Source organism: Arvicola amphibius, chromosome 7, assembly GCF_903992535.2.
Source record: "Arvicola amphibius chromosome 7, mArvAmp1.2, whole genome shotgun sequence".
NCBI classification, from domain to species: Eukaryota; Metazoa; Chordata; class Mammalia; order Rodentia; family Cricetidae; genus Arvicola; species Arvicola amphibius.
In genome coordinates this window covers 29924619-29946669 of record NC_052053.1, presented here as the reverse complement: position 1 = coordinate 29946669, position 22051 = coordinate 29924619, and positions in this window count along the sequence as shown.

Here is a 22051-nt window from a genome sequence, read left to right as displayed (position 1 = left end):
AATAGAGCCAAAGTGAAGATGGTTATCATGCTACATGAATTGGAAAAGAGATGCTAAATGGACCCAAGCAGACTCAGAGTTTTTCTAGAGTCTAGGCTCATCTCCAGGGGCTCCCAAGAGACCAAGTTGGACGAACCTCCCTGGAAGGGTCCTGGAGAAACAGAAATCTCAGGGTCCCATTTTGAGGTTCTAGGCTTCATTAATAAAAGAACTTACAAATGAATTTTAATGGAACCACAAGGACTGAATTATGATTAAACTATGATTAAGCAACTAAGTTGAATATGATTAAACTATCATATTTTATTATAGTTTAAAAGAGAAACCCCCAGGCAGGCAAGCTGAAAGTCTGATTGTTGTCCAGAGGAGAACGAAGTGGAGAAGCTGGCATGAAGGCCAGATACATGGTGGACAAGCATCCACATGGCAGGGAAGGGGAAGTCAGAGAAAGAGTAAAGAAGCCCAAAATATTGGGGGAGGGGCATCCAAACGTGTTAAGGAAAGCATGAAAAGTGAGTTTAAAAGAAAGAGAGAGAGAAGAAAAGTTACACTTGACATACAACTCTTCATGTCTGTGGTCTGTAAGCTTCTACATCAAGGGAAGAGGTTCTGGGAAGGAAAAGTACAGCATCTCATTAAAGTATTGAGTATTTTGCCTACCTCTTACCATAGCTTAAGGGGAGCCCACCTTTTGAGAATATTGAAATAAGAAGTTGAAATGCAATAGGACAGAAAATTAAATGAGTTAATTCTAAAGGTCCACGGGGTGGAAAGAATAAATATCTTCCTTTACCTATAAATGTCATAGCCACTACCCCTGTAACAAAGGACAGCTTGACAAGAGAAAAGCACAGTTAACCAAAGCTTTATCTGTTAAGAACTCTTCAGAAATGAAGTGTTAAAAGCCCCATTCTGTTTGCTGTGATTGTTGGAGAATTCGGACAAGGCTATTTTTGGTTATTTCAAATTGCCGCCCGACCGCCACGCTTCAAATATCTAGTACCAGGCTTTTTCAAAAATAAAAGACTTGACAGTCATATGGCAAGAGCCTGGAGCTGGCAAAGCGTAAATCTGTTTGCCCAATCAGCTGACTTGAAAAGGGGCAGTTATTTGTTGGCTTTGTAATTCTTTCCACTTGCCTAAATGCTCTTCGTGTCTCCAAACAAAGCCCCCAAACTCCATGTTTGCATACTGTACTTTAATGTTAAGTCCTAAGGGGGGCATTTGTCATGTCCCCTTCTAAAGTTATCAGGGTTCCAGGAGAATCACTACTTCCCTTGCTGCTCCTGTTGTCACACCCCTTCCTCTGTCAAGACTGTGATTCTCCCAAACCCACTCCTTCTGTAGCTACCAAAGTGCTGGCTGCTCCCTGGCTCTGCCACTTCTGTGTCACATTGCCCCAAACAAGTCACACTCGGGGCCTCACCTTAGGAGCTCAGGTGATGCTCTAGCTATAACTGCCACATCACTAACTTAAGCCTGTTGGGAGCCATGCAGCCTAGTTCTGGACCAATAGATGAGTGCTTGCCCAATGGTCTCCAGATGAGGCAAAGCCTGCGGACACAGTCTTACTCTGCAGGGACCAGTGGAGTTTGGGACAGCTCAGGACACTGCTGGTATGGCGTGTCCTGCATGCTCTCTTCTCTCTCGTCATAGCGATCATTCTTTTGGTGGTCTTTCATGTCACTTTGTCATTCACACATGAGACAGATGTGATCATTCCTGGAAAACCCATTTATCTCTCAAATATTTTCCCCCTGAAATTCTTTGGGAGTTAATGCTTCTCAGATTCCTCACCCAGGGATGCCGGCTGTGACTCCAGACCCTGGGAGCTGCCCTGATTTGGAGTTGACAGGATTGGAGGCAATTTATCCCAATTTCTGTAAATGTGCTTTGCTAAGTTTTGAACAAGATTGTTGTTCTTGGAAATGTATGCCTATGTCTATCACTTCTTAGTTTTGGAAAGGCAGGATGTACCTGGCTTGATATTTGGCAAAGCTAGCAAATGATAAGTATTGGTTTTGGTTTAAATGTTTTGATGTAAAAGTTGGAAAATATTTTATTTGCTTTTGCTGGACATGAATGTTGAAGTGTTGGTTAAACATATTTGTTAGTATGGAAAAATATGATTTGTTGGGAAAGTATAAAAATGGTGTGAGCTATTCAGGGCTGGCCACTTGTGTGGAACTCAGGTGGTCGGACAATTCACTTCTTCTCGCCAACATCCCTTTCCTGTCTCAGGACCTGAACCCAGGCTGCACATCATAAGCCATTGAGGACTCCGGCTGGTGCAAGTAGAAGGGCCGTCTGTCTGGCTGTTTAACAGCCCTTCGCTTATAGCAGCCAGGGAAGCAGAGATGAGGCCAATAGCTGCCAATTAAATAATCCAACCTCCCCATTTCCAACATTTTGCAAACATCAGAAGGAGAGCTTATGTGGGAACTTGACTGTCCATAGCGTTCTTTTTTTTTTTTTTTTTTTTTTTTTTTTTTTTGTTTTTTGAGACAGGGTTTCCCTGTAGTTTCTAGAGCCTGTCCTGGAACTAGCTCTTGTAGACCAGGCTGGCCTCGAACTCAGAGATCCGCCTGCCTCTGCCTCCCGAGTGCTGGGATTAAAGGCGTGTGCCACCACCGCCCGGCATGTCCATAGCGTTCTTAAAGGCAATGAGCGGCACTTTGAACAATGCTCAGCTCACGTCCAGTGTCCTGGGAAGAGGTTGGCACCCTCAGCTCTCACGGTACTATGGATTATTGCTTTCTGAGTCCTAATAGCAACAAACTGAGAGAATCTGGCAAAATAAAACAGAAAGACAAGTGTTCACTCCAGGTAGAAGTTAAGGATAAGAAATGAGTTCCTCAACCCCAGATTTTTTGCCTCTTGCGCCCTCCTGGGTCACAGACTGTTGTTGACAGAGGGGGAAAGGGTGTGACCAAGACAGTCCTGCACTTTCTCTGGGTGTTGCTGGGAGCACTGAGCTCTGCCTTCGCAGAGATGCAGTTTCCATCAATTCTTCTTAGGGGACAAAAGGCCCCACTGCAGGGCATCTGTGAAAATCCTTTCTCCTCCTGCTTTCCGGACAAAGGAATTTATACGCACATACTTTCCCTTGAGCATTCTTCCCGGTAATGAAAACCCAAAGTATTCTTGTTCAAAGCATACTTCCCCAAGGCCACACACATCCAGCTGGCAAACCAGGGCTCCTGCCCACCCCTTTCGCCCACCATCTCCAAGATGCCTCCCCTAAACAAATTACGACTGAAGAAAGAAAGTACGGTGCCAGGGCAGCAGAGCCTCTCAGTGTAAATACTACACGCCGCAAACAGCTCAGCAAGCCATTTTGCTTATGTGCATCTGCCCCAAATTAGATAGACTTCTGAATGGAATACCACAGATGCCTTTGAAGTTATTGCTATAGAGAGTTCTGCACCCAAGGGGCCTTTTCCTTGTTTACATAGCCTGTTATGGTCTCCTGGAGAGACGGAGGGAAGTTGGCTAACCACCCTGGTTTGCATTAGGGGATGGTTGGAGCGGATGAAAGGACTTTGTCCACTGAGTCATACTGCCTGTGTTATACCACCAGGGCAAATTGGGCAAAGAGCAAATCAAGTTAATCCGATGGAGCCTTGAGTTATGTATGTGGGGATCATTACACCAGATAATTTCATGCTTCTGGGAAGATTCAACTTGGCAGAGGACTAAATGACCCCTTAGCCTATGCTCAACATATGATTATAGAAGGCCCTCATCACATTTTTTTTCTTTTTTTGCTTACTCTCTTGTAGGCATCTACTAATGTCTCTCTGCTTCCTTAATGGACAGTTTTTTTACATTTAGCATACTGTGAGCCTTCCATTTAGAGAACTTTGAAAGAAAAAGAAAATCAACATGCTATTGAAGGACCAGCATTTTCAGGTTGCATAAATCAGAAAATGAAATTAGAAATTAGAAAGTTCTCTAAACTGAAGGTTCACAGTATGCTAAATGCAAGAAGTAAAGGGAAGTCAAAAGAACATTGCACAGGCCAAACAAAACTGTCTAGAGGTGACATTGTGTTTAGCAACTCAAAGGCAGAGTTCACAGATGCAGAGCAGACGGTCTGTAGAGAAAACAATGTGACATATGTGCAGGTGAAGCCAAATGGATTTTGGACATATGGTAACTGCTGAGCTAGACAGGCACATTTAGCAAGAAAGTTCTGTATTGTATAGGCTAAGATTAGGCCTTACGTATCAGGTAAGCGTGTGGAAGGCGTAGGTCACACAGCCGTGCTGACTCTGCTCTTTGAGACACTCTAGTAAACTTGGCTCATGGACCATACTCATGAGATTCTTACATCATGGTTTTTACAGCCCTGGAACGGAATGTGTTCAGGAGACGGCCTGCCACTAAAGAGCTTTCTGTATGGAAAGTTCTAGGCTCCTCTAATAAGCCTCCTCCACAACATTTAACGTGACCATAACAAATAGAACATTCTCTACTTGGATACAAAGTCCTCAAAGCTCCAGGTGTGTTTGTTTAGCCCAGAAGGCTGCCTTGAGCATCAATTTTTAATAATCCTTTACATATACTTCACTTAAAAGTTTTGTCAAAGTTGACAAGAGACATGTCCTTAGCATTCTCTCTCCTATCACACGTTTTTCTACCAAGCTACCTGCAAAACTCAGGGAAAATGGCAAGCACTGTGTGGAACTCTAAATGGAACCAATTAAGACCACAATGGGTTGGCAATTTATTTTGTCATGAAAATTCAACTAGAGATTCTATCTTCCTTAAGACATTATCTTTGAGCAGACAACCTTTCTTGAAAATAGCCTGTGAGCATGGGGTTCTGCTTTTAATTGACTCTACTTCTCTGTTTTCAAACAAGCTGATGGCTCCTTCCTGTAGAGTTAGTGCATTAGATGACTTTGTTGTCTCAAATTTCATGTTTGCTTGTTTAGGTTTGGGGTGACCTTCTTGTTTGTTTGTCTTTTTGATTCTTTAGATTCTTAAGGTTAAATCTTTGATCTCTGTATGCTAAGCAAGCTCTCTACCACTGAGGGACATCCCCAGTTCTTTTTTGACTTTTTCTTTCCAGACAGGTCTTACCTAGCTTCCCAGGCTCTCCTTGAAAACAACAGGTTTTGAACTTAGAATCTCCCTGCTGATGAGAACAGAAGACTGAAACTAATCAATGGGATTGGGACTCCCAAAACAGAAACCCTGGAGATGGTCTTGCTGGAGTTAGGAATCCTGGCAGAGAGTTCTGCTTCCTGTTCTTTGTCACCCCTGTGAGCATCTGGACCTGAAGATTCTAGATGCCTATGAGGCTGAAGCTAAGAGGAGGTTGGATACCTGATTGGGCCAACTGAATATGGGAGCCCACAGAAGTGGAATGGTTCCACCCTGACTAAAGGTCAGAGAATTCAGACCTATTCTTGCTCCTTGAAAGTTATATGATGGGAGGTTTGACCCAAGGTGTTCCTACTAACATGATGTTTTGACATAGGGTGTGGTTACTTGATGTTTTTGGTATTAAGAAGGTAATTACTTTGTTTGTTCTTTGTATCTTGGTAAAGAAGCCTCTTGCCTTCCCTTCCTTTCTGGAGCGGGATCTATAAAGACTATGAGAAATAAACACCAGGCTAATCATGGTGTTCACTGGATGCCCTCCCGACTGTGTCTGTTGTCTCTTGTCTACTTTCTCAGTCCTCACTCTTCCCTGCTAACACAGACAAACATGTCAGGCCAGACCCCACAACTGAACTGACTAGCTAGCTTACCCTCACTCTCCTCCCAGCACCTCACGGCACTTTCTATTATGAGTTTTTAAAAGGCCCCATAATAGCAGCTCCAATTTCTGAGACTCCCCCTTCTGATGCATAGAAGTTCTAGTCACCCCTCCCTCCCTCCGGACCTCCCTCTCTCCCTCCCTTCCCCTCCCTTCCTCCTTCCCTCTTTCTCTCCCTCTCACCTAGTCTCCCACTTAGAAATGCAATAAAACTCTCTAAAACTCACACTCTATGGTCCCTGAAGTTTTATGGCAAAAAAAAAAAAAAGCAATACCACTGACTTGGAGCAGTTTTGGTGGCTATTGAGTTTCCCCTGAGCTCTGCTCCCCACCCTAAAAAAGGTTCCCTCAATCTCAAAGACATCTCTATAACCCCTTCTGATAGCACAGCCTAACCTCTTTTGTACCTGGGATTACAGGCCTGCACTGATGGGGAATCTTTGCCAACCAATTTTCTTTAAGAGGTGGGACCAAGTTAGGGTGTGGCTTTCGGGGACCTGAAGAAAAAAAAAAACACGCAGGTGCTCTCTCTGTGTGGTTCCCTAGCGACACAGCAGAGTTTGGACTTCTCGTTCCTGTTTCAGAAGTTTTCCCCTTATAATAAATAAAAATGTAATTGTTTTGGGGCTGGAGAGATGGCTCAGAGGTTAAGAGCATTGCCTGCTCTTCCAAAGGTCCTGAGTTCAACTCCCAGCAACCACATGGTGGCTCAACCATCTGCAATGGGGTCTGGTGCCCTCTTCTGGCCTGCAGAAATACACACAGACAGAATATTGTATACATAATAAATAAATATTTAAAAAAAACAAAAAACAAACAAAAAAATGTAATTGTTTTATCTTTTAGCTAGCCTGGTTATTTCCCGAATCGAGCTAACTTCTACACTATACCACCAGGCCTGGCTGGTTTTTTATCACTGATGTTCTTAGTTTGTAAGAGAAAAGGATTGACACAGACCTTCAGGAAGCAATGCATAATTTGGTGTGTGTGTGTGTGTGTGTGTGTGTGTGTGTGTGTGTGTGTGTGTGTGTTGGCAGGGACGTGGTCACTATATGGTAACAGGAAGAAATAAATGGGTAGATTTATAATCTAAGAAGAGATGACTAAGGAGAGGATTAGAAAATATTCATAAAATCCACAAGGAAAAGTTAAGCCTGATTTACAGCATGCTGGTGTCCCGAAGGAAGTTCAAAGCTGACCAAGTCGTGCATCACGACTTGAGCCCTTTCACTGCCTCCACTGCGTTGCTTTCCCTTCAACAGGCCAACAAATCACCCATTTTAGTGTAATTGTGCCAAAGTACAGTTTTATAAAGCTAAAGACAAGATCCTCGAATATTTCTGAATGCTTCTTAAGAGCTTATTTATCACATTGGTAAGGAGAACATGGTAACTTAAGAGATAAGGGAAACTGCTGTTTGTAATCAATGTAAAGGACTGAGATGCTTATATTTTGCTAAGAATGATGCTAAACTCATAGCCTTTTGTTGACATACAAAAAGAGTTCCAAAATAGCCCAGAATGGAGTATATTAAAGGCTTATTTATTAGGGGATGAACTCACAGAAAGAGTAGTGATTCTCAGGTCTCCATGTACACTGGGCACTGGTACTAAATCTAGCAGCCAAGAGGCCCGGGCTTGCTTTTTGTCTGCATTTATATTATATGAGACCATGCCCAAAGTGGGCCGCTATCTTAAAGACTATTGGCTGAAGGAGTTCCCACAGCAGCCTTTGCTATTATCTGCTTCACAAGATGGGAATCACTGGCTTCTCAGTCTTCTACAAGGTAATATTTAACTCTAAGCCTAACCAGACCTACTAGCACTTCAAAATTTATGAGTATATCAGAAACAACCTAGAGGTCCCACCTCTACTAAGGCTGGAGTAAAACCCAAGAATCCCACATTACTCTTCCAATGCAGGCCCAAGAACCAACTTTAAACAGTATTTCAATTTGGCATCAAAAGGGCAGGCAGAAAGAGTTCTTAGTGAAAGCCTGTGTTGGTATGAATGATAAACAACTTGTAAGTAATACAGCATGATTATCAGCTATCTTTTATAAAAATCTAAATTCTGTCTAGTTCTAGATTTACTCAATCACCAGGCTTTCCACTTCCCATTATGTTTTTGTTGCTTGCTTATCTGGTTTTTGCTTTGTCTAGAAAGATAATCTGTTTTGTTCCCCTAGTCTCCTCAATTTTATAAATAGATATTTCTGCATTCATTTGTGAAGTCACTTTAACATTCCTTATTTGCACATACATATAGAAACGTGTATTTCTCTGAACTTTCTTTTGAACTAATTGTCACATTTTGTTCAGTTCACTTAGTGAGTTAAAACAAATCCTCTCTGCATGCTCATTTTATTGTGATGTGAAGCAAGTTTCTATCTTCTTTAAAATATTACCCTTTAGCTGATACTCCCTCTTGAAAATTACCCTCAGATGTGGAATTGTGCTTTTGGTTGACTCCAGGTCACTGTTTTAAAACAAGTCAGTGACTCCTTCCAGCAGAATTGCTTGTGGTTTCTGTATTCCCTAACACTGAACCATCAATTTTAAAATTTAGTCTACTGGGTCACTGACCAGATTCGGGTCCTATGGGATCCAGCTGCCTACTTCCTTTTATAATAACACAGCTGCTCTCACGTTTTTAACCCTACTTTCCTGTTGCCATCTATCTCACTCAATGAATTCATGTTTGCTTCCTTCAAATCTATTATTTAGAGGGATAGCCCAGCCATTCTTATTACTCAGGATGTTGACCTCGGTCTTTAATTAACAACAGCAAAACCACAAAACACATGCTACCTGGTTTAACTCCTACACACTCTTTGTTGGCCAGTGGGGTATGGGGAGGAGGCAAGTTTATGGGCCAACTTAGAATCCTTTGGATTTCTAGGGTCAACAGGAAATCCCAGCTGCCTGGTGGGGTCACAAGACAGATATGACACTGGATGCTACCCTGCTTCTGATCAGGACCTCTTTCTTCCGGGACAGCATCTGTGTTCCATAAGAGGAGCTTGGGTTCTCTGCATGACCGCCGGAAGAAGCTCTTCCTGGGCCCCATGGCTCTGAAATTCATAACAGACCCAAGTTGGACTCTCACGTGTCAGTCCGTACTCTATGCTCCCTCAGCTGCTTGATTTGGAAAACATAACACTCGTTTCTAAGCATGAATTATTCTTTGTGATCTCTTGTTTCCCTATGCTTGAGAAAGGCTAGATGTCATGTTGTAAGAAACATGAAGGACCAGTGCAGTTAACGTAGTTCAACTATTGTGTGGCAAAAAAAAAAAAAGAAAGAAATGATGCCACTCCTTTCACCTGGACTTAGCCAAAAGGCCCAGAACTCTTTAATCAATTGTTTTCTTACCGTTGCTATATGTATGATCGTTTCCAGAGTGCCATGTAATCTCTATATCCCAAGCTCTTATGTTTTCATAGAAAATAGCCCATTCTCTGCAGCAATTAAGAACATTTGGAAATGTTAATAATTTTTTTCTGTACCAGAAATGGAAAGACTTTTGCCTCTTTCCATTATTCCTTAAACAAACAGTAGAACAAGAACTACACAGTATAGATGTAGGCAATCTAGAGATACTTTAATAAACAGAATGGTGTGCAAAAGCTGTCTACAGATTCCTTTATACTTAATATAAGTGATTTGAGCATCTACATATTTGGAATCTGTAGAGTGTCTGGCAAACTATCCCTCATAAACACTTAGAGACAATCGTATTACAGAGAATAGTATTTTTCTAAAAGAGTTTGTGGTTTTATTTCATTGTAAATTATGTGTATTCTTTGTTTGGCTTGTACACAGGAACAGCGGTGCGTGCAGAGGCCAGAGGTGCTAGATTCTCAAGATCTGGAATTACTGGTGGGTGTGGGCTGCCCGACAGGTGATGGGAATTAAACTTAAGCTCTCTGGAAGAGCAGTACATGCTCTTGGAAGCTGAGCCATGTCTCGAACCCCTAAAATGGAGTACTTTAACTAGGGCTTTGGGGTACTCTCCAAAAGGGGAATGAGCCATGTTAAATTTTCATAATCATAGAAATTTCTCTAGATCCTGTGGTAAATAGGGCATGCATATTCCACTATGCTGTTGTGAGGCATCCAGCAGAGAAAACTACTCAGATACAGGTTCACACCAATAGAAAGTTTTTATTAGCCTGCCAGTGAGTGCAGTGAGTGCCTGGAGCCCCGGTCTCAGGGTGAGACTCCAAGCACAAAAATCGCATCCTGGGCTGACACACCACAGCTAGCAAGAACAGCTAGGCAGAAACAGAACTACAGAAGCCAAAAAGCAAGGCTAGTAAATCTATGGGCTTTCCCCAAACTATATAGATTTTGATGGATTATATGTATTGACATTTCACTTGTATATTAATAAATAAAGCTTGCCTGAAGATCAAAGAGTAAAACAGCCACACCGGTCACACACCTTTAATCCCAGTGGCCACATTAGTTAGTTATAGAGGCTGGGCAGGGGTGGTGCACACCTTTAATCCCAGCACCAGAGAGGAAATTAAGACTGGAGGAGGCAGGTCTCAGACATAGTCTCATTCTGAGGATTCCTGGAGGCAGGATCGCCATTTTGGTCTGAGGTTGAGATAAGAGTCAGTGGCTGGCTGTTTTGCTTTTCTGATCATCAGGTTGAACCCCAATATCTATCTGTCTCCAGCTTTTATTATTTGTGCTACATTTAGGTCTGTATTCTTGTTGGTTAAGTTTTAGTGTACACCAGCTAAGTAGTCACTGGGGCCTGGAAATACATTCTACTGCCATTTCCAGAATTAACCTGCTATGTATGGCTACAGGAATCTGCATCAGGGAGTATCTTGGGGACTAAAGAGGTTCCCTTCCCCAGAGTCACCCCAGCACGTGCTTAAATTGGTCCCCATTTACAACTGTTGGGATTGGAAGTGAGTTTGTTTGATACGTTCCAATCCCAGCATAATATGGGGTCTTAGGGTCCAGGCACAGTTAGCTGTCCTGACCTATGTCAGATTGAGAATGGATAAGGGATTAGCCCACTCTTTCTAGCATCCTAAACACTGAGAGGCTGCCTCCAGGACCTTTGACTTTGAGGATACTAAAGGAATTCCTGGGGAAACTGGATTTGGGGACTTGCCACTTTAGGACATTCATACTCAGGGGTACCAAGATAGGCTGGTTTAGGCCGATGGGCCAAATGACTCTGGGTACAAGCTTCTTTCAGAAAATAAAGTTCTTGCCTTGATCTGGACCATATAGGTATGATACCTGACTCCCCAAGTTTCCCAGTAATGACCTTTGGCTTCCCGCTAGGTCCTAACCTTTATGGATATAGAATTGCATTGCCCATGACCACAAGTAGGTGATGATAGTTTACTTTCTAGGACTAGGAGGGGATCGGTGTGTCCCCAGGTGGACTCACTTTCACACCCCTACCAAACACAATGGTACTCACCTGGGTTCTAGCAGCTCTGGAGGTCGTCAACCGGGCAGATTGGATAGCTAGGAGCCACTTCTCTTCACCGGTAGGTCCACAGGCCCAGAGGCACACTCCTCCCCAGGAGCAAGTGAACCACCCCCCAGAAGACTCTGGATGTACTATTTTACAGAAATCTACCTGGCAGGTGGGTTGGGTCTCAGTGGATAAACTGGCTATGAGCCCCCAGTCCTGGTCTTCTTTAGTTGTCATACCCAGAGTCCTAGCTCATGGGGACTTGGGGCTTTTCCCATGAGGAAAACAAAAGACAAAGTAGGACAGCCATAATTATAGGACCTGTGTCCATCTTATCTTTAGGGGTTTGGAGGACCTGGTGACAACCCTTCTGTTGTTATCTTCCGTAGCCTCCTTCAACTGGGTGTGTTGTGTCTAACACCTCCATTGCTGTAGAGGTGAAAAACCACAGGTTATGGGCCTTTTCATGTTGACTCCAGATTCTGCTTTGGGATTCTCTTTATCCCTATAAGGTCACCAGGCTGGGACTTGTGGGCAGGCTCAGAGGGGCAAGAATGAAGCCTTTCCAACTGTCCAATGGGTTTGTTGCCAGGACGAGGGTGAAAACTGTTTGTATTTCTGTCCTGTGGGCTTCTCAATATAAAGGGTATCTGGACCCTAGAAGGGTAGGAGATGGGCCCAATTTTCACTGCTCTCAGGGACATATTTAGTTTACCTGTCTTGAGCCTTATGGGGTTTAGGCACAATGTAGATTCAAACCAACATTTAGGACCATTACCAGATTTAGGGAGACTTTAGCCATGAGCCATTTTAAGACCCCAGACAGACAGGCATCCCAAACTTATTGCAATATCCTGGGCCCGAGTCACTCAGCAGTCTTCCTTGCCCAGATGGATAGCCTAGGAGAGTTTGGCAATGACGTCCATCTTGCATTAATGGTAGTGAGAACAGGCCTCTTGTCCAGTAAGAACCGCCATCCATTTGCCTTCCATTCGGCAGCTTCCTTTCTATACATTCAGTTTCTTCCTGGGCACTGGAGCAATTCAGCTTTGGGCAGAGTAACCAGGATCTGCAGAGGCCCCACTGGATCCGGGGCCACCTTCCGGGCTGCCAAGTCTGCTGTCCTGCTCCCTTGGCCTGGGGATTGCCCTTTGGATGCCTTTGTAGTGGACAATGGTTCTCTTCACAGCCATATGGTCTCTAGTAGGGCCAGGATCTTTTCTTTGTTTTGGAATTCTATTTTGGCAGATGTGAGGTGCTCCCTCTCTGTATATAGGGGTCCCACCGGCATAGGCTGTGGCAAATGGATACCCATGTCCTTGTACACACTGATTACTTTGCCCTTCCACCAGGAGCTCAGCCCGGGCTAACAGACTTGACTCCGTCTTTCACTGTGGCCACGAGAACTTCCATGTGGTCAGCACCCACCTGGATAAGCTGAGCTGGGTGCTCCTGCTGGCTGAAAACATCAGGTAAAGGATGTACTCACATGGCTCGTATGTGGAGCTAACACAGCTTTGAAGGCCCAGTGGCTGCACGCAGAGGGCTCACTCTTTTCGGAGTGTTCTGAGACACGCTTCTTTCATCAAGCAAAGGGGGGTTCACAACTTGCCTCTAGAGACAGAGGCATCATTACATGAGGAAATACTGACGGAAAATGTATTGAGGAAAACACTTTCCTTCTATAAGATAATAGTTTGATTAACTGCTAATGCCCATATGGGCAGTTAGTGGTCTTTGTTGGGGTGTTCTTGTTTCAGGCCCTGTCATCCTTGTCTTTGTGGCATGGTAAGAGTCTTGGGGATGAAAAAAAAAAAGGTATTTCAGAGTTCAGGCATCTGATGCCGTATTCCAGTGGTTCTCAACCTGCGGTTTAACTAAGACCATACGAAAACACAGCTATTTACATTACAGTTCATAAGAGCAGGAGAATTATGGTTATCAGGTAGCAGTGAAAATAATTTTATGGTTGGGGATCGCCACAACATGACAAACTATATTAAATGGTTGCAGCATTAAAAATATTGAAAACCACTGCCCTAGTCTCTTGGGGCTTTTACACCCAGCAGGGGTAGCACTGTTACCCTCTCACCAGAGTGAAGAGAAAGGATCATGTGTATAGGTGAGGTCTGGTCTGCTGAGTAGATGCTTGTTCACATCTCAGGACCAGTGTCCCACGGATCATTAGGTACCACTCAACTAGTCTGGAGGCTCACTTGGGCTCACTCACATCCCTTCATTTCATTGGCCAAACACGTGGTTCACACAACCTCTTTTTGCTCTCTTCACATCCGTCCCGTGCTGTTCCAGCTAAGCCTTGCTAAATATTTAAGCATGCCTAGGGAGGTGGGTTTTATCTGAGAAAAATCACAGTTGGCACTTTTTCAGACACCCTTATCCGTGCCTTTCCCTTTCTTGTGGATTCCATACCCTGGTGGGTTTCCAGGCTCCTCTTCACCCACCAATCCTAGCTCTTCAGGTCCAACTCCCCAAACCCCCATGTGTTTAGCATCACCGCACACTGAGCTAATACAGCACCAAGTTTACACACGGACTCTCATCCACAATATAAACGGTGCTACAGTGAGGTGCACGCCCTGAAGTCACTCCGAAGTACGATTGCTTGCTCACTGCCTAACTCGCAGTCTCTTTACCTCTCCTCTGCACGCGGGGAGCAATAAAACACATAAAGTTCAGGAAAACAAGGCTCGAGGGAGAAAAATGAGAAAGGATAAACATCCTGAAAAGAGCTGTCTTAAGCACAAATGAGTCCATAGATGCACACAATGTTAAAGTAAATGTTAGCGACTGGTGTTCCATCTCCATAAGTCTGTGTCTAGAGAGCCATGGTCAAATTATGGCATTAGGGATCACGGTCGACTAAAGGCTCTCCCTATTGCTGAATAAATAAGTCTGCTGTTGGCCTTTTACCTGACTCCTGGGGTCTATGCCGTTGACTCTGCGCCTTCTCACCCCCTCCCTGAGGCAGCTGTTAGGGCCAGAAACACCTGACTCTGCCTTCTTCCTCCCTCTCTCTCTGCTTGAATCTCCCACCTAGCTATATTCTTCCCTGCCATAGGTCAAAGCAGCTTCTTTATTAACCGATGATACTAAAATATATTCGCAGCATCCCATATCAAGTTAGTAGGGATCAAGTTGCTGCTGGTGATTCTGCTGCTGCTGCTGTTGTTGTTGCTGCTGCTGCTGTTGCTGTGCCATAGATTGAAACAGAGCTGCAGAGAATAAAGTACAGGGGCTGAACTAGATGAATAACCCAGGCAGATGGCTAGCTGGCAGGACTGAACAGGCAAAGAGGTAAGCAAGTAAGCAGCAGTTAGTGTAGGCTGCATCAACAGCAAACAGGTAAGCAAGTAAGCAGCAGTTAGAGTAAGCTTCATCAACGGCAGGGTTCAGGCTAAGCTGAGTCCTCAGGACAGTGGGCTTCTCTGCCTATTGGTCCTTTGATTCATGTTCCATGTGTTCAGCAGGGACCATTACCATCCTGGTGTCTACCTCTTTATGGGGTCCAGATGTGGAAGCTAACCCCTTCTTTTGGTCTGATGTGTCTGAGACATTCACAGCCTAGTTTACCTAATATGAATTTATTCCATATGCAGTTACAATTCTAGTTTACTTTAATAAATGTATAGGTTGGCACCCTTCCTACTCCCAGGAATAGGTCATTTGTTACGCTGTGCCGTGTGGGTGGTCTTGTGGGGAGAAGAAGCTGTGAGTGAACTCCTGAGTGCATGTGTGTTGTTACCATGGGCATGGCCATGTACAGGATCCTAATGCTTCAACTCCATGTGGGGAAGAAACCATTAGTGGGTGAGGCTCTCAGGGATGGCACAGGCTTCCTCAGGCCCATGCATGGATATTGATAGTGTGCGCAGAAAATGTATTCTGTAGTTTATTCCCTCGTGGATGTTTACACCCTGAAGATTGCTGCTCTCCAGAGCCTGCTTCTACTGAGACTAACTAAACCTACCTCCTTTTTCATCCGTGGATAATAACCCCACCTCCCTGTTCAAGTGAATACAATTAACCTGCAACTGTGTTCAACTGTGTCCAATAACCCTGCCTCTATGTTCAACTATGTACAATAACCCTGACTCCATGCTCAACTATGTACAATAACCCTGACTCCATGCTCAACTGTGTGAAATAACCCTACCTCCATGTTTAACTGTGTACAATAACCCTGCCTCCATGTTCAACTGTGTACAATAACCCTGCCTCCATGTTCAACTGTATACAATAAGGCCACCTAACATGATCAACTGTTTATAGTAAACTCACTCTTGCTTCCACAACAATGCTGCTTCTCCATATGAGACCCCAGTCTACCCAATCCTAGGTCATGTCTGTCTGTCTGTCTGTCTGTCTGTCTGTCTGTTATTTCTTCATTTGCCAACCACCCCTTATCAGGTCAAATCCCTGACGTCATGTGGGAGTGGCATGGTGTCAGACACACTGGACCATTCACATGTCCAGAAAAGACATCCCCCATCCTCAAAACGGAATGAAAAGCTGCTTGTAAAATGGAGTCTCTCGGAGAAAGACACAGCTATTTCATGCAGCCTGGACTAAGTTAGGGCAGGCAACTGCCTGAGTTCAACGTAGCCCCTCCAGTGTAGCTCCAGCATGGCTTTTTAAAAACGTAAGTTTTATTCTTTTATTGAGTTTGTTCATACATGTATAAAGTATTTTCTTTGGGTGGGGGGGTGGGTGGGTTTTGAGACAGAGCTTCTCTGTTTAACAGTCCTAGCTGTCCTTGAACTCACAAAGATCTGCCTGTCTCTGCCTCCCCTATGCTGGGATTAAAGGCGTGTGCCACCACACCAGGCAAGTGTATTGTCACTGCAATCCGCCACCTAATAACATCTCTATTTCACTCACTTCTCCCCGCATTCTCTTTCCACGGTGCTGCTTAGTTTTTGTCAAGTAGAGTCACCTGGAAATAGGAAACCTCAACTGAGAAACTGCTTCATGCGATTGACCTGTGAGCATGCCAACAGGGCATTCTTTTTTAAATTAATAATTGATGTGGGAGGTACCCACCCCACTGGGAACGGCACCACCCCTGAGCAGGTGGCCCTGTTGTATAAGAAACCAGGCTGAAGAAAGCAGAGAAAGCAAGCCTGTAATCAGCATTTCTCCTTGGTCTCTACTCAGTTCTTGACGCACGTTCCTGCCTTGGCTTCCCCAACGATGCACTGTAACCTATGAGATACAATAAACTCTTTCCTTACCAAGTTGCTTTATTCAATGATTTATCACAACGACATACATAAAATTGGGACATCCACCTTCATATTTTATTTTATTTTGAGTTTGTTTTTGAGACGCACTGAGTTTAGCCAGACTCATTTATGTGACTGTGGACTTGGAACCACCCACTGGAATCTGGTGGGCTCCTCATTGGGTACAATACTGAAAGGAATAACTGCCCTCCCCTAGACTCCATCAGTAGCCAATAGTTCGGCAGAGAGGCTAGGCATGAGCACTTCCTTGATTCGTGATTGGCTGTCGATAGACCCCACCCACCACCACCACCACCACCACCGTCCTGTGTAGGCGCAGTACAGGCAGCCAAGCTGCTGTGGGGTTACAAATTAGCTGTGCCATACCCAGCAGACAGCATTTCATTGCCCTTCTCCATATCTTCCCGTTCATAAACTCTTTCCACACCTTCGTCCCCAGGGATCCCTGGGCCTTAGCAGTGTTCTAATTGCCATGTTATGTTACGGCTGAACTCCCACTGGGCACGGGTTCTCAGCACCTTGAGAAGTCATGCGCCTCTGCCTTCACCATAGCCCATCTCAAAGATAAGCTTCAGAGACTAAGTGGGGGAATAGAATTTTTCCTCGGCTATAAACCAACCTTTAGAAGACATCCGGGAGCCCTGACAATTTAATGTGACAACACCAGTAAGTTCATTCCCTAAGGCTTCAGACATCAACTGTGGGGTTTTGATCAGGTTTACAATAGCAGCTGTGAATTCTCACTTGTAGAAGAGGCTTCAGAGCTGATCATAGCGTTGCTGGTTACTCCCACCACAGGCCTGCCACTATTGTGCATGACCAGAAGGTTGGTATTGCTGTTTGTAGGATTCACAACTGGTCAGACAGCTGATGCATTTTCTTCCTCGGCAGCCGGTTTAGCACCTCCTGGTACCACGAAAGCTAGGCATTAGAGAGGAAGCTTCCAACTCAGTTCCAGAAGGCTGCTGTGGAAAGCAGGAAGTGCTCAGCCATCTCTCAGCCCACAGAAGAGCTTCTGAAGACAATGGCCTTAGCCTCTCTGCTGCCTTGCATAGAGCTCAAACAACATTGTAGGGAGTGGGGAACGTAGGTTAGCTCTCTCACTACCATCTTCAGAGGTTACACATGTCACGCATGCCACAGGTCCACACAGGCTCTCTCTGAGTCGTTTCTCTACAAACTTCAGATGATGTGATTCAACCCCTAAGGTGCTTACTATTGAGATTCAGAGAGAAGTGGGCACAGCTCTCCACCAAACAGAAGACTCAGAGGCTGAAATGCAGATCCTTGTGGTCCGTGGGTGACTGAACATCACAATGAGTTCCCAAGTCTGATAAACACATTTGCGTGCTAAGAATTCACAGCAGGGTAATTTACCAAATATTTGAAATAAGTTGTGACAGGAATCTAACACCTACATTATGTATACTTTATTAGCTGTAGGTGAAAATCATATAGACATAATATTGTGTGAATGTAGAAATATTCACCTGACATATGCACAGAAATGTATGTTCTAAATAAATTCACATATATATGAGGTGAAATTGTATCATTCAACGAATTATATTCATGCATGTGAACGGCTTCTAGAATAGAACCACCTTTGATCCTGTCTCTCATTTGAATAAAGAACTGAGCTGTCAAGACAAGCTCTGAACCAAAATATGATCCCAGAAAACATGCTTGCTGTTACCTCCTGTCCAAGGCATGTGGCCTGACCTCACACCAGTGATGATAAACTCAAGAAATTGCTTCATATTTTAGCCACCAGCCATTTCTTTAGGGACATTCACTGATGCTTACAGATGGGTGGCCCCTTTATTTATTTTATATGTTTAATAATTTCACTTATTTTTTTAAAGAATCTCATACACATTTACGGTGTATTTACATCAAATCCACCCCACTCTTCAATAGTCCTGATCCCCTCAATGTGTCCAACCTGACAACTACAGGTTCACCTTCCTCCTTCCTTCCTTCCTTCCTTCCTTCTTTCCTTCCTTCCTTCCTTCTTTCCTTCCTTCTTTTCTTCCTTTTTCCCTCTCTCCTTTTCTCCTTGCCTCTTTCTTTCTTCCTTTATTTCTTCCTTCCTTCCTCCATCCCTCCCTCCATCCCTCCTTCCCTTTTCCTTCCTTTCTTCCTTTCTTATCCACTGAACCCAATTAGTGCTGCCCATAGCAAATGGGTATGTCACCCACTAGAACATGGATAACTTATCACCCACTCTCAAAGGAAAGTGACTCTCCCTCCCCCAGTAGCTCTCAGTTGTCAAGAGTTCCTCAGCTAGGGGTAGGACTCTTGAGGCCTTCCCCATCTGTGCTAGAAAGTTGACTGGCTTGATCTTGTTCAGATAACCTCAGGGCTGAGGCTCATGGGTGCAATGGTCACGTCACCTCCAGAAGAAAGCATGTCACAGTACTCTTCCCCACCCTCCAGCTCATTTAGTCTTTATGCCCTCTCTTCTGTGATGTCCCTGAGTCTCAGGGTATAGAAATTCACACTGCCGGTCCTGAGTCTCAGGGTATGGAAATTCACACTGATGTCCCTGAGTCTCAGATATGGGAATTCACACTGATGCCCTATTTACAAATGGACGCTCACATTCATTTACTTTCAAAGGTTTCACAGAGTGCATCTGCATTAACTGATTTCCATTTCTAAAAGATGTTCCTCTGACCAAGATTGAGAGCAAATCCATAGGGATAGACATAAATATTTAGAAGTTTAGCATGACTGTTTAGCAAAACAGTAATTGTAGGTTCACCCAGGACTTATAGCCTCCTAGTTAAAAGCTTATGACCAAATGTACAGGACCAGGCATAAACGCCTTCCTCTGGAGCAGTCCTCAAATCCAATCAGAAAGTGTGGTTGCTGCCATAACGTTCATGTCGCTATTGTAGCATGGGCGCATCCTGCCTGGCCGATTGGTACTGTAACTGTAGCATGCAGGGTCCAAAGCTGGTCAGATCATTGATGTCTTTTCTCCCTCAGCAACCCGCATTGCATCTCTTGGCACTATGAAAATGGGTCGGCAAGGAAGAAGCTTCCTGGTAATCCCTGACTAATTTCTCGGCATCCTGAAACCAAAGTGCTTGGTATCTGCAGCAATAGTGCTATGCCAGCTAGCTGTGGTGGGCAAAGACTTTGCCGTTTAAATGACTATTGGTGTCGTATCTGTTATTGTTTTAACACAACAGCTAGAAGTATAGAGTATTACAGGAAACTGTAATACCCCTCCCGAACAGCTGAGTGAAACGGTGAAGATTGGGACACCCTCTCAGACAGGATGACAGAAGAAAGGACAGATGGTGAGCTTTGATTGGTTGTTTGTTTGTTGCTGTTTAAGACATACTTATATTAATGTCATGCATATGAGTGTTCTATTTGCATGCATGTGTGCACACCACATGCATGCCTGATGCCCGTGGATATTAGAAGAGGGTATCAAATCTTGTGGAACTAAAGTTACAGGCAGCTGTGAGCCACCGTGTTAGTGCTGGGCATCAAAAATCTGGGTCCTTTCCAAGAGCAGCAAATATTCTTAGCCATCAAGGCTTCTTCCTCCTCGACCCCTATTTATTTATTCTTTTTACATTCAATTATTTTGTGAGGAGAGAGAGCCCTGAGTTCACACCTGGGCGTAGATGTAAGAGGACAAGTTGAGAAACTCCATTCTCTCCTTTCTCGATTAGGTCTGGAGGTCCAACTCAGGTCATTAGGCAAGTGCCTTTATCTACTGAGCCATCATTCTGGCCATAAGTAAGCTTTAAATACAATCACAGTGAACTGACCCTTTAAAGAACAAAGACAGTCCCAGGTGGAAACAGAGAACCAGACGCCCACCCACTATTCTTGTCTGAGGTGGTTTTACAGTCGCTCAGAGATTGTTCTCTGCCACCCCAAGCTCAAGGGGTAGATTTCACATAGGAGGACATACTGAATTTATTGCCATCAGGTTCCTATTTAGTTGTGTGGTCAGGTGAAAGCTGCCCTGGCCCAGGGTTGTCTGTAACCTCCTGGGAAGTTACTAGTTGCTCTGCTGCTAGTTTGGTCTTAGCTGGCAAGCAGCAACCATGAAGTTGGGATTTTTATCATCCTAGAATGTGTGATCTGACTCCTTCCTCAATTTGTAACTTCTTGCCTTCAGGCAACAGGATGTAAAAAGCTACCAGTGGCTTTTAGATGACCCATAGTAAACCATGCTTATGATAATGTCAGCCACCTACAGGCATTCCAGCTACCACTGATTTGAATGTAGAATGTATGATCCCAAACTGAGCATGCTCAGCAACATCCCTACTCTTTTACAGTGGTGGTGGCTCTTCCCTAAGTGTAGACATGTGTATATTTTTTAAAATTTAAAATAAAAATGAAAGGCCCCATGCTAGCTTTGTTCAACAAAGTATTGCACTGGAAAAACACCAGCAATCTCTCCTTGCTCCACATAACAAGCCTGACTTGATTTCCTGGCTGTGTTTATCAGATTTGTATTCACCAATGAGAGAACCCATTTTGCTTGATTACAGCAAGAACCATACATAATTACTATGAAAATACCTACCTCCTCAAGAGTCTTATTTTCTCCGACATGTGCACGCTAGGCTTAATTATATTTTTTGACTTCCCATGAGATCAGGTGTAACTGAATTTACTCGATGGTGTATGCGCAGAAACCGTGTGGGCTACTTCCAGGCCAACTGTTTTGAGAAATGGACCCACAGACTGGAGGCTAAAGGTAACAAGGATGGCGAGGCAGTAAGCTGGACCAAGGGGCTTGGGTTTTCCTGGCAGCCTTACTACAGCAGGACCTCTGATGGGAGATACCTGCTAACAGTTCAGGTGAGTAAGAAGCACATATTCCTACATACGAGCTAGTCTACATGAGCAGGTCTGCCTGCTTCCATGGCTTGTGTTCATCTGTTAAGATAGATATTGCTGTTTCAGCAGCTGGAAGCACACATTGATCTTCACGCTTCAATGCACACCTAAAGTCATTCTCCACTTCCTCCCTCTCTCCCACATTGGAATGGCTGAAATCCCACAGGCTGTGGAAACTGCTGAAGATCAAAGTTATCCCATGCCAGATGCCACTCAGCAAACCAGCTTAAAGATTCTGCTTCAGAGAAGACAGAAAGCATGCCTCATGATTGCCTTTAATTGGTACCTGTCATCTGAGTGATAGAATTTTATTAGAAGAAGTGTAAACATTTGTTGCAATCCAAGAACACAGGAATCTTAAGCAGCTTATGAAATTCAATCAAAGTTCTTTTTCTTTTGCGTGTTTGCTGATAACTCATTAAATGACTCGCGCCGTTATAAGCTCTGCCACACAGAAATGCGCCTTGCAAGCAAAAGTGATAACACAGAGATTTGAGCACAGCAGAGGACCTAGTCCAAAATGGCAGCATCCTTCTCCACAGAAGAACTCAACATAAACAGGAGAATACCCACCACTTAGATATTAGTATTTTTTAGAAGATGGATACAAACTATTGTTACATTTGCACATCGCTGTTTGCAAAACCACAAACTCATGCACGAATACAAACTATTCTGTAGAACT